Source organism: Rhododendron vialii, chromosome 2a (genome assembly GCF_030253575.1).
Source record: "Rhododendron vialii isolate Sample 1 chromosome 2a, ASM3025357v1".
NCBI classification, from domain to species: domain Eukaryota; kingdom Viridiplantae; phylum Streptophyta; class Magnoliopsida; order Ericales; family Ericaceae; genus Rhododendron; species Rhododendron vialii.
Genome location: NC_080558.1, coordinates 17611614 through 17625591, shown reverse-complemented (window position 1 = coordinate 17625591; position 13978 = coordinate 17611614). Strand labels below are relative to the sequence as shown.

At 45.8% G+C, this 13978-nt stretch overlaps 1 non-coding gene and 1 pseudogene across 1 annotated transcript; one reads left to right on the top strand and one right to left on the bottom strand.

Moving 5' to 3' along the window:
* The window catches only part of LOC131311470 (thioredoxin-like protein CXXS1), a 59029-nt pseudogene extending 45127 nt beyond the window's left edge, over window positions 1–13902 (top strand).
* On the bottom strand, window positions 11702–11808 carry LOC131318299 (small nucleolar RNA R71). The gene has a single exon (XR_009197623.1). It is a non-coding gene; the product is annotated as a small nucleolar RNA R71 (small nucleolar RNA).
* Window positions 13903–13978: the final 76 nt, after the last annotated feature.

The following is a 13978-nucleotide window of genomic DNA, read 5'->3' as shown; positions in this document are numbered from 1 at the left end:
TCAGCATTAGCAAATTCCTCAATTTGCTGTTCGATGTCGTCCTCCGGATGTCCTGCTGGTTCCTGAATATTCTGAGAAAGGGTGCTCGGCAGATCATTGTCAACCCAGAGGGGTGAATCCTCAGCAACCCCTACCTTGGTCAGACATGCCTCCCAGCATGCGGTCTAGATCTGGTCCTGTATAGCTGGCATCTGTTCGACGTAGCTTGTTGTTGTGGTGTCAAAACCCTTCTGGTACCCTTCTTCATAGGAGGCTTTTTTGGTGTTATCAATCTCCAACAATGCCTGATTGAGGCCCTCCTCAGCAATCTCCAGCTTGCCTTTAGCTCCTTCAAAGTCAGCTTTAGCTTTATCTCTCTCTCTCTCTCTCTAATCTGGTAATGGTACGGAGGAGTCTTGTGTTGTTGTTCAGTAGCGAGATCCTTTCGTTATCTGCATCCTGAAACTTCTGGCCCAGTGTGACCATTTTTTGCATAAACTGGCAAAAACACCGAGTGGTAAGTGACAGGTGTAGCAATATATGATACGTGGTATACAAAATATACATAAAGACTTATGTGAAAAGATTAAGTCACATTACCTTGATACCACTGACGAGTCCAGTGGAGACAAGCCGATCAGGAGCAGCCTCAGATTCCTTCTGCATGTCTACAGGAAGCAGTAGACCTTGGGCGAGGGCGAGTGCTATTTCCGAAGAGCTGGCACTGTCCCCAATGTGAACAGGCCGATCACCCCTAATGAGATTGGGGGTCCAGCTTTCGGGAAGCACTGGAGTACTCGAAGAAGGGGGTTGTTGGACTCAAGTAGTGGTTTGAGTAAGGGCGTCCCCAGTTTCTTCGCTTCTGGGACGTTTGTCCCGATGAGCATCAGTAGCCTCCACGGGACTATCTTCTTCCCAAGGAGAAGATGACGATCTTGCAGATCCCCCCCTATTGCGACGTGAACGTGGGGGAGGGGCGCCAGTTGATGCTACTCTATTGGTAGCACCACGTCCCCGAGAGGAGACAGTGAGTAAAGAACTGAGGTTAATGGGTTGGTGCGTCATCGTACCTGAGGTTGGAGGTGATCGAGAATATCCGGATGAGGACGACTAACTGGTAATTTGGAGAGGAACGGGTTGTTGTTCGGCAATGACTTGCCTACGACCAGATCTTCTTAGAACCACTCGTGTTTGAGGTATACCGTCAGGAATAGCAATTTCGCCTGACTGACCGGCAAGAGTAACACCAGCTTGAAGCCTTGAATTGTGTGGTTGGGGAGCCGTGGATGTAGACGCAGCACTAGTGCTAGGGTGGGCAAGTCTTCTGTCGATGACCCCTCTGTACGAAGGATCGTATCCCAGCAGTATATCAGCGTCTCGACCCCGACCAGCTGTTCAGGTACCTGGTTCTCCTGTGTATTTTAGGATCCTGCTTATATCCTCCGTTCGGACGTAGCTCAGCTCACGTCTAGGACGTTTGTTAACGTTCTCAGCTGCAAGATTGGAGTTATAAAACTAAAATTAGGCACATGGAAAGCCACGAGAAAGCAGTAAATGAAGAAATTGCAAAAGATAAAAAGCAAGAGCATACGTGGATAACCCCATATGTGGGGGCAATGGAGCCCTAGCACCTGGCCATCCTTTCCTAGTGGCTCAAAGGCTCCAGTGACATAGAGAAAATCAATCTCATGATCCCGAGCGGAGTCTGGCAGGTTGAGCACGAGACACTTTTCCGCCCTTCTAACTTTGAAATAGTAGGTATTGTATTCAGGGTTTAGTACAATACTGTACCACCACTGAATATCCCAAATTCCTAACTGGGTCCCCAGAATCCTATTTAAAGCTATTACACCCATTATCAGCCTAAAGACGTTTGTCGATACTTGCATGGGAGTCAGACGATACCAGTTTAGGATCTGGCGGAGTAATGGGTGAAGAGGAAATCGGACTCCACCTTCGACAATGGCCACAATTGGGATACACATTCTATCCCAAGAGCCACCGTCCCTATCTGCTCCTAAGGGGGCGAGTTCGAGCCCAACATTATCAAGAATGCTATACTCAGACCTAAATGCCGTCATGGTAGTTGGGGTTTCGCAGAGTCTCCTAAACTTACTGGGTCTATGAGGGTTTTCGTTGTCATCCGCCATGGATATATTCGAAGAAAAACTTAAAGATGGAAATGAGGGCGACTGAAACCCTAGAAAACTACCCACGAAACTGAGAATGGAAATCTTAGATAGAAACCTAAACAGAAGAAATGGAGTAAGAACGAGGATCTTACAAAGATGTTGTGATGATTTCCTGGAAAGTAATCGGATTTGCAGATGGCAGCGATGGCGGATAGCGGGATGTTTTCGCTTGGTTTCTAGAGAGAGAAGGAGCGAGTTTGGGTTTTGGGTAAAAAACCAAAAAGAGCCCTTTCAGGGGTTTTAAGGGTAAGAGACGGAGACGAAACGTCTCCTCTCACGCCGTTGCAGGTTAAAGTAACGGAAAGCAGAAACCGTTCTGACGCCATTTCATAGAACGTCAGTTCGAAATTAATGCTAGGCATACGAAACGTGCCACGTGGAGTCATTTACCCCGAAATGGTATAATGACAGAGGTGCCAAAAGGCATCAATGAAATATTGAAAATATGACTGCACGGGATCAGAAGAGTCTGGTCTAAATTAAATTCTGTTTCTAAGCATCATATATTGCCCCCGAACAGTGGTAAATAGATGAAGCTGGGAAGCAATTGTAGGGAGGTATTCCCGAACACATACATTTAGTTGCCGAACACGTGATATTCGGGAGCACGTGGTAAGTATGACAGGACTTACCGCCGGGCAATATAGTGAACAGCAATATGGACCAATGATATGAGAAGTCATTGATCCATGCTGTTTGTTCGGCAAACTAAGGGCCAAGTTACATGTGAAGTAGACGGTCCAAAGCAGACTGTTCGGTTATAAACAGCCGAACAGATGAAGCAAAGAACCAAGCATGTGATACGAGGGATCACGGGTTAAAAAGCAATGCAAATGGTATGTGGGACCATAGTTTGAATATAGGCAGGACAGTCATCATGCTAAACAAATGTTCGGCAAGATGGACCAGTGACATGAGAAGTCAATGGTCCAAGCCGTCTGTTCGGCAACGAGATGGCCGAACAAAAGAAAGAACTTCAGTCAAATATTGAAGCATAAGGAACATTCTGGAAGAGTTCAGAAACAATAGTATTCCGTTAAGGAATAAGATCCCGAGAATATAGGATCTGATAAAGATACCCAACGAGTATGGGATGTTCGGCTTGTTATGGAAAAGAGTCCTACAAGGATTAAGGTAATGAACTAATAAAAGAAACGAGAATCCTTGATATCCTGGGATTCCTATACGAGTTAGGAATCCTAGGGCAACACGGATGCTTGGCCAGCAAGCATACGCAAATCTATAAGTAAGAGTTAAACCTAGAGGTAAAAGGTACGCAATAGACTGTATTCTTATTGCTTTCCTACTGATAATTAGGGTTCGATTTCTAGTACGTGATACTAACAAAGGCATCGGAGGGCCTTTGCCACGAGAGACAAAGGTGCACTCACCCCCTGTCTATTTTGCAGATTAGGGTTCAAACGACGAGTTAGGGTTCCGGTGAAGAGGCACGAATAAGCCGTTGCAATCCAGTTGATCCGAAGTACCAATTGTTTTCATCCCCCTACACCACTCTCAATGGGCAAACATTGATCACCGATCCATTGTCGATAAGAACAGTTGGAATCCAAAGTCCTTTACATTTAACAGTGATGTGCAAGGGGCGATTGTGATCAACCCCTTTGATCGGTAGATCCTTGTCGGTGAAAGTCACGGTGTGCTTAGAAGTATGTGGGAGGATAATAGATATCATTGCTTCAGGTGTGACGTCTGGTTGAATCTCAAGACGAGAGAGAGAGTGTGGCAGAACTTCTAACGATGTTCACGGGAGGAACAGATTAGTCCCCAGAGTGATATAGCAGCAGGAATCCGCTCCAACTGCCTTTTAATCATGTCATCATTCTGAGAGCTAGGAGGTACCTCAAATGGTACAGACCTTGAGAAAGCAGAAGGTTCGTTCCTTTGGTTAAAAGAATTGGACGAGCTCCCAGCTTGCAGACTAGTAGGCTGAAAAACTCATCCACTCCTCGTAACGTTGAGAACGTTCTCTAGAGAGGGCACCACTTGAAGGTCTTGACTATCATCCCAAAGGTCAGCAGGGACTTCCCCCAATTTGCGCTTCCCTTTGTCAGAGGGCGGTGGGGCTACAGGTACTTCCATGCCCAAGCCTAGATCTTCAGCCAAATCATTCAACAACAGCGACCCCCAAAAGTCCGGATCCTTAACAGCTATAGCCTCCCCAATAGGCTCCGTATTAGCAACAAACGGGACGTCCCAAAGTTCCCCATCGGCGAAAGAGCGGTTGACGGTCCAAACCTCGGACCCAACTTGGATATTGACTACATCGTCAACGTCCCAAAGGTCAGCTGGCAGAACAAGGTCTGTAACCATAATGCTGCAATCCTCCTCGGTTAGATAAGGCGGTGTGGGACACGAGAGTTCTTCGTTGACAATGTAAAATGTAGGGTCATACTCGATGTTAGTTACACAGTCAACCAGCCTGTCGTGAGTAGAAGGGAGGAAGCATTCCCCCAAGACACGAGTTTCTTCCTGAATAAGACCATCTTCTATAAATTGAATCTCATGATTGGACAGAGCATATCCTTGGAGAGGATTAGGGTCAAACTCCAACGGAAACTGCCACGCGGGCTCGGGATCCCAATAATACTCCTCCTCAGGCAGAACAGGTTCAGGCTGTTGAAATAGCATGTTCAAAGAGAACCCATCTAAGGATCAAGCATGTCTGCCTCCTAATTAGCCATCTAGGCGTCATACCAAGCATGGTTAAAAGGGACATACTCAGGGTTCTGGGGGAAGCCGTCTAATTCTAGCTCCGTCCATTCATTAATTATGGGGGTTGCATAGTCATCATTATCAGCTATGGCCCATCCTACTGCTTGTATATCAATCTGTAGTTCTGGTAGAGAAGGGACAGCGGACCTAAAATGGCTCATCAAACTCGGAGAGGGGTTTGGATCCGTCACATCGAAATACGGGCTGTCCAAGGAAGAGGCAGAGTTGAGCTGCACAGAAGGGATGGACTAGTGGAATAGGTCGCTGATAGAAGCGTTGAACACAAACGTTCCATTTTGCAAGCGTGCGAGGGGCACATTGGAATTGGACGACTGTCCTTCTTCAAGATGAATATAGAGGATCTCGGCTTCGGGTTGAGAAGGTATGGGCACAACTGGCCTGGGTTGGTCTGTTGAAGCTATATGGTCGGTAGGGTTGAATATAGTGGAGTTAGGGTTGATATTAGTGGAGCTGAGGGATATTTGGTTGATGTGGGGAGCAGCATTGTGCTTTGGCATGGAGTTGGAAAGGATGTTTGGCTTTTGGGTTGGTGGAGGTGGAGCGTGGAGAGACCTTTCATCTATGAGATCCGGAATCGCATGTCAGAGATGGAAGCAGGAGTCCGTAAGATGACCAGCCCCTTGGTGGTAGGCACAATAAAGATTGGCCTTGAAGCTGAGTGAAGGGTTCTTAGGCAGAGGAGTCGGGTCGAGGGGTTTCAGATGCCCTGACTGGATCAATTTCTCCATAACAGATGACAACGGAGCTTCAAACGCGGAAAAACTGCGGGGCTGATTGCGGGGCTGGTTATTTTGAGGGGTTTGCACCTGATTAACCTCAACAATATGATTGGCTGCATTGGCAGAAGAGGCGTTAGTGCCGCTGGTCGCTGTGTTGGAGAATGTCCCACCGCCAAACAATGCATTGGTGTTTCCTGAGTAGACCCGAGGCTTTGATTTTGGAGGGTTAGAAGACTCCCCTCTTGACAGAATCCCACTTTGTAGCGCTTCCTCGATAGCCAACCCAGATTTGAAGAAGGTATCAAAGTTTGAAGAAGCTTGGACAAGGACCAAATGCCTAGCATAATCTGGCTGGAGATTGCGGGAGATGATTCGGAGCTGATCTCTCTCACTCGGGCGATCGGTCATCTGAGCGGCCTTCGTCCTCCATCTTTTGACAAAATCCGCAAAGGATTCCTTAGCTTCCATTTTGGTGGACTCAAGCTCCCGGGTTGTCATTCTTAGTTGGGAGTTGTAACTATACTGCCAAAAAAAAGCAGCACCGATGTCTTCCCAAGTCCTCCTTTTGGCGATGTCGAGGGACAGAAACCAGTGAAAAGCAGGTCCAGAAAGAGTCTAAGGGAATAGCTGGGACATGGCCTCAGGTTCAATAGCCAAGAGTTTCATGGCAGCATGATAGCCATAAAGATGAGTCTTTGGGTCGCCACTTCCATCAAACTTGGCGAGATCAGGCATCTTGAACTTGTCGGGGAGCTTGGCGTTAGGATACAAACAGAGGCGATCTAGGTCAATTCCCCCGGCACTGATCTTCTCAGACTTGGAAACAGATTCCTCCAGCTTGACGATTTTCGCCATGAGAGCAGTCATGTTAGGGTCTAGAATGGGTCTCGCAACAGCAAGATTCAAGTTTGCTGCTTCTGGGCGAGCTTCTCTCGGGTTGGGCTGAATTACAATCCGCCCTGCATGGTTGGGGTCTTCAACAAAGATCGGCTCCGCATGGTCATCCTCATCGACCTCGCCCCCCGCTTCTGCGGTCGGCGGAAGACGAGTGTTGATAAGGTCATTGAGCCTGGTGAGATTTGCATCGGTCTAAGCAGCCCTTTGTTGCATGGTGGCGATGTTGTTCTGAATATTCATGAGCATGGTTTCGAGACTTAGTGGTTGCGGATGATCTGCCATAACGAAGGTCCCAGATGAACTTGACGAGGACGAAGAGGTAGGTGACGCTGGAGATTCAATTTCCTGGATAATCGACGGTGATCCTGACTGTAAAGCGGCCAACAGGGAACACGGAGAGTCTTCCGTTGTGACTGACTGAGCTTGCAACCTGACTAGCCTTTGAACCGGATCCCAATGCAGACGTTCCCAAGTGGGTTTGGCTTTCTGCTTCGATACTTTTCTTGGCGGCGCAATGGTTCAGAATCCTTCTTTGCTTTGCTTTAAAGTAAGAAAAGGGTCAATAAGGGCCCTGCAACAATTTTACTTTTAAACAAAAGACTAAAGCGATACCACAGCCATCGTCGTCAGTGTTGTCCTTAGACTTTAAGAATACAGACGAGTCTGTCTCATGATGTTCGGACGTTGCCAAAATCCTCGGATTTCTTTTCGAGGTGTATCCTTTGAACAGATCGACTAACACTAAGAGATGTCAAAACAGACTAAGCCTTTGCCCATTCTGTTCTTGAAATTTCAACTTTGGAATTTGGATCAACTCGGGGTAGATGATGTGATACCTTAACCGGGGCGGCGTAGGCGACACGGCGCCATAGCCCCTGTGGTGTACGTGCTGCGCACAATAACCAGGGTGGTATAAGCATCACGGCATCCTCTCCGTTATTCCTCATTTTTCGTTTGAAATTTCAATTGGGTATGTAGTCAAGGACTTGGAAAGTCTTGTTGATCTAAGGATTTTGAAAATTGATAACATGCACCATCGAGATGCATGACTCTTCATCAGGCTATGGCAACGTCCTAATAAATATAAGACAGACTCGAAAGAGAGACAACCTAGAAGCCGCCCTAAATATATTTCTACACGAAACGGTATGTATGCACAGTGCATGCGATAGGGAAAGCAATAACACATAAACAGTATATGGGGTTAGATGCAAGTAGATCTTACCCTGCGGGTACCTATCCTAGTTTGGAGAGTTCTAATGCTTTATATATGCAAAGGCTGGTTTTGGCTTGTAACGGGTTCCTCGGACTAGGGCCAAAGATATACCTCCCATTGCCGCGTAACCGCAGAGCAACAGTCGAACGGTAGAATGAACCATCATCGTCTGAGGTTGTTGGTCATTCCGGGTCCCCGGTAAACTGTGCCGGATTGCCAAAACGATCCAACGAGGCTTATCCCACATCGATGCAAATGAGAATGCTAAAGAAATTGATTAATGAAATGGAATCGCAAATTCGCAAATGCCTTTTCAAATTTGGCTCTCTTTATTGATCAATACTTAGAAGAAACTACACAAGAGAACAATCGGAAACGCCCCAGATTGGATGGCCGGACACGAGGTCCTATTAAATCACCAATCCTTTCTTTAGCAGCGTGAAGCTCACTTTTTGACAGACTTTTGTGGGATTGTTCTCAAGCGTATTTAAAATCTAAGTATAGACCAATATTGATTCGATCCCCAACAGAGTCGCCACTGTGGGCATGCGTGCCCCTTTTTCTTCTTTCCTAGGAAGGGATTCCGTTCCCCTCCTGAAAGAGAAGAGTGTCGGTTCGCGGGAGCGCTTTTAAGCTGGACGACAAGCGCTCTCAAAAATATAGAGTCGCCACTCGGGTTTTGAAGGTCCGACACCCAATGAACCGTATTTCGAAGCACTTGCCGCGCTGATTGATTTGAAAAAGTTGAGGAACCAGTCCGTCATAACCATATCTAGGTTCGGGAGCCAGGTTACGAGAAGGGAAGGGTTTTATGGCACCCCTCTCGCCCAATCCGGAGATCGGTCTTTACTTAGGCATTTGCGAAAGATGTTTGTTTGTGATTCTGTTTTATTAATCAATTTTTAGCCAATTAGGGCGGGAGAACTGTTAATCGGGGATTAAAACTGTAACATTTTGTAGAATGTGATAGATAATAGCATGGACGGAGGAAATGACAAGAAATAAATGAGATGAAACCTAATACTGATATCAGATGCCAAAACAGTGCCTTGGCTTGAGTTTATCATGAACGACGGCCTGCTTGCATGCATGGAGATTCACACATGTAAGTTTGACCGTCGCGCGACAAACCCAATCCATCGCGCGAGTGTTGCCATCATACCAATAGGTTAGATTTTATCTCCTTCTAGGCTCTGGAACGGACCAGTGCACACCCAGGACAAACCAAGCAGTTTATATGTGCTGAAAGTATATGATTATTACAAACAGGACTTAACAGGAATAATATGCAATCCCTAAACAGTGGGGATATTAAAGCGAAGGCCTGGATCTTAACCGTTGCTGCACGGGCAACCCCTGGAAACAGGATGACCATCGCGCGATGGAGTCAGTTCATCGCGCGAGTGTCGTGACTGGACTTCCAGGAATTGCTTTGCATGCCTGGGCTCTGACACATATTCAGAAGCAACCCAGAGGCATTCCAAAGCAAGTAAAGGAATAAGAGAAACAAGCTAAACCATAGATTTAAACATGCATGACAGTGAAACATCATGAATATTCTCCATAGGCAAACATAAGACTGTAAATGAACAAGGACAAGGATCCCATCCCCACGAGAACCATATCGTGCTGACCCAAAAAGTCGCGCGATGCAGTAGGTACCTCGCGCGTGGGAGTGCCTGTCCACGGTAACTTGTAACTTTGCTGGCCTTAAGACCAGAACTGGTATTGATTACCAGCCTTGGCCCTGCCAGCCCCCCTCAGGGGTTTAAATAGTGAGCAGAAAGGTATTATACCTTTGCTTGAGTGTCTTGAAAATGGCTTGAATGAGGTGGTGTGGCTTGGACAGTGATTGTGTGGGAATGGGTGAGGTGTGGAATGCTTGTGCTTGTATATCCTTCTTCTTTCTTGAGAAATTTAGTAACCCTTTGGAAGATAGACCATGGGGGGTACTTATAGAAAGATGAGAGATGTTGGTTGGTGGCCAAACAAGGCAATACAACCAGCCAACAAGGCTGGTTGCAGTTACTTGGTGGAAAGGTGGGGTGCCAAAGGTGATGGGAGAGTGGGGTAGAGGTGGTGCAAGGGGAGCCCCCCAGAATGCTGTTCAGTCGACGAAACGGGGTTACATAGGCCTGTAGCCCCCTGATCACCACGCAATCCAGCTGGAAATTGGTGAAAATGACAGGTGTTGACCATCGCGCAAGGGACTGGGTGCATCGCGCGAGGGACTGGATGCATCGCGCGAGTGTCAAACTAACCCCGCGAGGGTCAACAGTCAAAACTTTGACTTTGACCACCACCTGGCAAGGGAATCATCGCGCGAGGGACCCAGTAAATCGCGCGATGGTCAAACCTAAGGTCCAGTTTTGGATTCAAGGGTTTCAGGGCGAAGGATGGGTTCCACATACACCAAACTCAAGCCATTTCATTTTCTCAAGACTGTTTTCGACCTGATTCATCATCGGGGAAACAAGAAACCGAAAAACGAAGTAAAACGATCGGGAAACCAGATTGGGGTGTCTACAATTAGCCAGAGTGAGTCACCAATTGCCTATATAAAGAGGCACTTAGGGTTCCGAAAAGATAACAACAATTCACTCTCTCAAGCCACGAATCCTTGCAAAAACACTCTTCCATATCCCCTCTACAAAAGCCCTAACCTCCCGAAGGCAGCCGCAATCCGACGATCAAACCCCAGAAGTACAAACCCTAACTCTAGGGTTTTCGAGAAGCAAATCAATCAATCATCCCTAATCCGAAGCAATCAAGTAACTGATGGATCAAGGTGGGGAGGCCCAGGGGCCTATGGTTTGGTTCTTTTATGCTTTTGTACATTAATCATAGTATTTTGATTCTTTATTAATCGCTTAGTTTGATGTGAGGAAGAACATCGGCTGGATCTTCGATCCTTTAGCTGGTACATCAATCCAGAAGGATTCCTCGGCCGTGACATCCATTCACCGGCTGAGGGATCCATTCTTTGGGACAATTTGTTTTTTGTTTTGATGCATGTTTTCATCATTGTTCTGGCTCACCATATCAACTGTTTAAAGGCTATAATCAGTTTATGTGTTTAGAATCAAATAAAGCAAGTACTAATCGTGTGTTGAATGATTATGGGCCAGGCTCACGACTGGGCAAAGAGGAGTGCCTAACACATTCCTTTTATTGTACATTTGGCTCCTGTACCCAGAATATCTATCTGTTTTTCCTAGTTTTTTTTTATAAACTAGGTGGTGAGACTATTTTGATGATAACCGTTATCGTGTGGCGATGTTCCTAGTCATTGGAATATCCACGATCTTGGTTTATAAAGTGGAACCAAACAAGCATGATCAATCTATATGGCGATGCCCCATTGGGAGGTGTCTACAGAAGTGTATGTATGGTTATCGTGGTGTCTTTCGAAGCCCGACTTCTAAGAGGCTTCATAGATCATTTTCTCCTCCTTGACCCAAAACTCCTCGTCGAGTTCGAGGTAGGACACCACCACCACATGAAAAAACTCATTTTTCAGTAAGACCCCTCCGCAAGGAAGAATGGCAGGCAATGGTGGCGGCAACCTGCCGGTTGTGTCCGAAAGGACTATGAGTGACTATTTGAATCCGACTCGTACTACTCCGCATCCCACCATAGTCATTCCGGCCACAACCGACACGAATACTTTCACTATGAAAATGCATCACATTAATATGATGCCATCTTTTTATGGCAAAGAAAAAGAGTGCCCGTACACCCATATGCGGGCTTTTAAGGAATTTGTATCTACGATAGTCTCTGCGCCGGAATAGTTGAAATCCGCTAGGTTAAAACTTTCCCCATTTTCTGTTAAAGATAAAGCCAAGACTTGGTTAAATAACATGAGACCCTAATCTTTGGCGAATTGGGCAGACTTACCCAAAGCTTTCTACTTGAAAAATTTCCCCCAACATCTCATGAGGGACCTCATCAATCAGATTCAAACGTTTAAACAAAAAGATGGGGAGTCATTTTATCAATATTGGGAGAGATACAAGGATCTATTAAACTTAATCCCCCATCATGGCTTTGAAAATTTTCAGAAAATCGGCTTTTTTGTTGAGGGATGTTCCCTAAGTAGTCGACGACTTATGGACACTATGACCGGTGGTGGAGGATTAATGGCTAAAACCCCTATTGCGCCGTGGGACTATCTAGAAGAGTTGGTGGAAAGCACACAAATCTGGGATTGCTCGGACCATTCTAAGAAGAATGTGGCTAATTTGGGACCGAGTAGTTCCTGGAAGTTCCAATTGAGTGAGCAAAGTGACCAATCTCATAGAGTCACTCAGCTCAACCCTTAACTCGAAACTTTGCAACTCAATAGAGTTACCGGCGTGGCCTCTGTGGCCAAGGTGGAGGAAATTTGTGTTTTGTGTGAACTTGCAGGTCATGCTACGGGAGATTGCCAAATGCTCCCCGCCGTGAAGGATATTCTACAAAGAACGGGGCAAGCGGAGGTCAATGCCGTTAATCAACGGCTTGACCCTTATTCTCAAACTTATAATGCGGCGTGGAAGTTGGACCCAAATTTCCAGTGGAGCGATCCTCAACCTCTCGGACCTCCACAAGTTACACCACCTCAACAACACCAAGCTTTTTGGCCTCCTCAATCTCAAGGAGCGCCAAGGTTCTCCCACAATCAACAACCTCTGGGGTTTGCACCTCCCGGAGCTTCTCACGAGCCAAATCAATTCCAATCTCAAAAACAATAATTGGAGGAAACTATACAATTTTTCATGCAAAGCCAAACGACCCTTAACGAGCAAAACACTCAAATGCTTGGGGAGCTCAAAAATCAAGTGTTAAAATTGGCCAACTCGGTGGGAATGCTCCAACAAGAGAAGGGAAAACTTCCAACTCAACCCCAAGCAAATCCGCAAGGACAACATTATGTGGTGAGCTCTTCGGTGCTTAGTCCTGAGCAAGCCAAATCTATTACAACGTTGCGGAGTGGCAAGGAGATTGACAAGGCTATTCCTTCCAAGCCTATCAAGCCTTCGGCTACACCAATTGTCTTGCAAGCTCCGGTTCCTCCTATTGACTCACCAACCTCGGAGCCCTCTCTCGTTGGTGAGCATCCGGAAAAGTCACAAGTGGAAGAGCCCAATGCTATCGTCTCCCCTATTCCGGCTCCTTAGCCCCAAAGATTGAGGGCGTCCATGCAAACCTTGTCAAAAAGAGAAGAATCAAGTTTACCTTTGTGTTATGGTTGTTGATTATCCCTAAGCCTAGCCTTTAGTTTAATCTCCAATTAAAAAGTCGTAGTTAGGTTAAGTAGCCATTTAACTAAATCTCTCAAGTTGGCCATCTCAACGCTGAACTTTTGTTAGCGGTCATAACGCTAAAACTCTACACAAGGCAAATTTCCAATCAAGTTATGGGTGCACTCCCTGTGGATTCAACCCAAGACTTCCGGGTATTATGCTTTCAACCAACCTAGCCCTACGCTTGGGGCGTTCTTATTTCGGCACACATTAAGGTCGCAAGCATTTGTGTTTCGGGATATCAAGTATGTCAATTAGTATTCAAGCAATGCCCTCTGAGGCGAAACATTGTAGGAGTATTCAGGCAACGTCGCAAATTTGTGGTGTGTTAAAGACTGGCAATTAGGGTTTTAAATTGCAGTATCGAGAAACATAACGGCAAATTTGGTTGATGTTGATGCACATGTAACTCTTTATGTCGTTTTTTTTATTCTGTTCTTGATCTTTAATCTCCATACTATTTTCTCCGGTTGTGTGTTAATACGATTTTGACTTCGAATTACATTTCCAAATTTGGTTGATGTTGATGCACTGACATGTGGTTAATTTATGTTTCCTCCTCTGGTTATGAGTAGGAGGTAGCAACCAAATATGAGGTAAAAGCCATGCCAACATTTCTGCTGATGAAGGAAGGTGCTCAAGTTGACAAGCTGGTGGGTGCCAATCCAGATGAGATAAAGAAAAGGATTGAAGGTCTTGTTCAATCTTATCAAGTTTGTGGCCTAGCTAGTCACTTACCTTATCTTGAGTTATAATATGTATATAATAGTCTGCAAACTGACTTATTGATTGTGGCTATGTGATTTCAAATAATGTGAAAAAAGGAGTGATTTCAATCTATAGACTATGCAATATCATTAAAATTTTTGTTACTTGTTAGAGTTAATAAGTCGAATTCACCATTATTGCATGCAAAACAAACAAGGCGATAGG